We start from the raw sequence: 2,883 nt of genomic DNA, 5'->3' as shown, positions 1-2,883 counted from the left end.
ACTATGAAATGCAACTGGCTTACCCTCCTAGCTAAGTACCACACCAATGGAAAGGTTACTGGCATCACAATCAGTAGTGAATAAATTCTCAAAGCTAAGTAGGACCAAAATAGGTTGGGTGGCAATATGATTTTTCAACTCCTCAAAGTTCCTAGTGGCTTCATTAGTCTATTTAAACTTGGCTCTAATCCCACCTTTTATAGTCTCTAGAAATGGTGCACAAATATGGCTAAAATGCTTAATGAACTTCCTATAGAATTATGCTAAGCCACGAAAGCTCCTTACATTTGATGCAAACTTGGGTGTTGGCCAACTAAGTACAGCCTCCACCTTTCTAGGATCCATCTTGAGTTGTCCTCGTGAGATGAAAAAACCCAAGTAGACCAACTCCTCCATAAAATCACACTTATCCAAGTTCATGGTGAGTTGTGCATTAGATAACCTCTTCAAAACTAGACTTAAATGCCTTAAATGTTCTTCCTAAGTACTTCTAAAAATCAAGATATCATCAAGGTAAATTACAACAAACTTACCAAAGTAATCAACAAAGACTTCATTAATGAGCCTCATAAATGTAGAGGGAGCATTTGAAAAACCAAAGGGAATCACTAGCCAATCATACAACCCTTCAGTAGTCTTAATATATTTCTTCCACTCATCTCCCTCCTTAATCCTTATCTAATGACATCCATGCTTCAAGTCAATTTTGGTGAAATACTTTACATTTCCCAAGCAATCAAGTAAGTCTTCAATTATTGGGATTGGGAATCTATACCTAATTTTTATCAAGTGTTTGCTTTAGAATCTATACACATTCTCCAAGTACTTCCCTTCTTTGGCACCAATATAGTTGGTACTACACATGGGTTTACACTTTTCCTTATCAAGCCATAGTCTAACAAGTCCTACACTTGCTTGGCTATCTCCTCATGTTGACTTGGTGTCATCTTATAAGATGCCTTATTAGAAAAAATTTCTCCAGTGATGAAGTTTCTCCAGTGATGAAGTCTATCTGATGACTGATGGCTCTCTTACATCGAAATTTGTGTTCTCCATCACCCAAAATGTCATCAAACTAATTCAACAGTTCTTGCACTTCCTTAGGTAACTGTGATTTGATTATGCTTTTTGCATTTTGGGGCTTGAAAACAATGGCATACCCTGTGCCTTCTCCTTCCTTCATGATGTTAAGTAACTCCTTCTCACCTACGATGAGTCTATTAAGTTCCATCATTGTGTTGCTCTCCCCTTCCAACAAAGATTGAATGGTGTAAGACTCTTCACCTTTTTAAAACTTGTATATACTCTTCTTACCATCATATTGTGCTTCTCTGTCATATTTCCATGGCTTCCCTAAAAGGAAATGGCACATCCATGGGCAATATATCACAAAGCGCTCTCTCCTTATACCTTCTTATATTGAAATCTACTCATGTTTGTTTTGTCAACTCTATATGATGACCCTTATTTAGCAATGTGACCCTATATGGATTGTTATGATGAAGCTTTTTAAGTTTCAACTTATCTACTGCTTCTTCTAACAGTATGTTATTAGCAGCCAGAGTCAATGATAACCTTACATACCTTGTTGTGTACCTTCCATTTGACCCTAAATAGGGCTCTCCTTTGACTTGGCTCCTCCTTCATGGGCTCCCTAATGTGTGTCCTCGTAAACATCAGACTCTCTTCTTCTTATAAATCAAGTGGAAGATATGTTGCCTTCTTATTTCAACCATCCTCTTTAGTATAAGTCACCTTTCTTTCTCTTGATGAAGAAGCTTTCTCTGGATACCTATAAGAGGTATGTCTTAGTTTGTTGCAGTTATAAAATTTCATGGTAGAAAAGTATGAAGATTCTCTACCTTGACTATTTCTTCTACTTGTAAAACTATTACTGCCTTTGCCTCTTTGGTTGAATACTCCTCTTGGACTATTTGAATGACTTGCTTTACTTGTTTTACCGTTGGGGTCTATTTTCTTGGCCTCTTCCACCACCAGAGTTCCCTCTTTGATTACTTTTCTCTTTGCCTTTACCTTTTCTTCTATTGTTGAAGTCTTCCTTCTTCTTCAAATTTTCCTCAACCTTAAGTGCTAGTTGATAACACTTTTGTATTGTTCTAGGAGTCCACAATTGAATTCCCTCTTGAATATTCCACCTTAAGCCATTAACATACCTTTCTATCTTGATGCTTTCAACTTCTTGCACCTTGGATCTTAGGCATAGTTTTTGGAACTCTTCGGTATAACTTGGCACATCATTATCCCTTTGCTTGAGATTCTACCTTTTGCCATGCATTTTCACTTCAAAGTCTCATGGAAGGTAGGTTTGTTGTATTAGACTCATGATACTCTTCCAATTTGCATAGGTCTTCTTACCCTCTTTCACTTTCTCATCTCTAACAAACTTCCACCATTTGAGAGTTTCTCCTCTCAATCTTTCCTTTCTACTTTCACCTTTTGAGTTTTTGTTACATTCTCACTTTCAAAGTAGTTCTCCATGCCTTCCAACAATTCCAAGGCATGGTATGTATCCAGCTTTCCACAAAAAAGTGTTACTCCTAATGATTTTTGATTCAATGCTTTGATGGCCCTATGAAAATTTTCATCTACTATTTTAGGATCAGGTGTGGGTGCCTCCTCTTCATCAGACACCTACCAGTTTTTCTTGCTATGTTCCTCCTACTGATTGACCTTATTGATCACTACTTCAATCTTGAGAGATGATATCTTAAGGGTTGCCTCCAAGGCTATTATCTTAGCCTTAACTCAACATTCTCCTCATATTTGTCTTGAATGCTCTTATCCAACTCTATTTTTATCACCATGGTGGATCCTATGGAGGTTTCTCCTTCACTACTAGACATGCACTTCTTTTCCCAAAAT

This window comes from Cupressus sempervirens, chromosome 7 (genome assembly GCF_028749045.1).
Source record: "Cupressus sempervirens isolate cs-2001-9-10 chromosome 7, ASM2874904v1, whole genome shotgun sequence".
Taxonomy (NCBI): Eukaryota; Viridiplantae; Streptophyta; class Pinopsida; order Cupressales; family Cupressaceae; genus Cupressus; species Cupressus sempervirens.
This window is presented reverse-complemented; position numbering follows the sequence as displayed.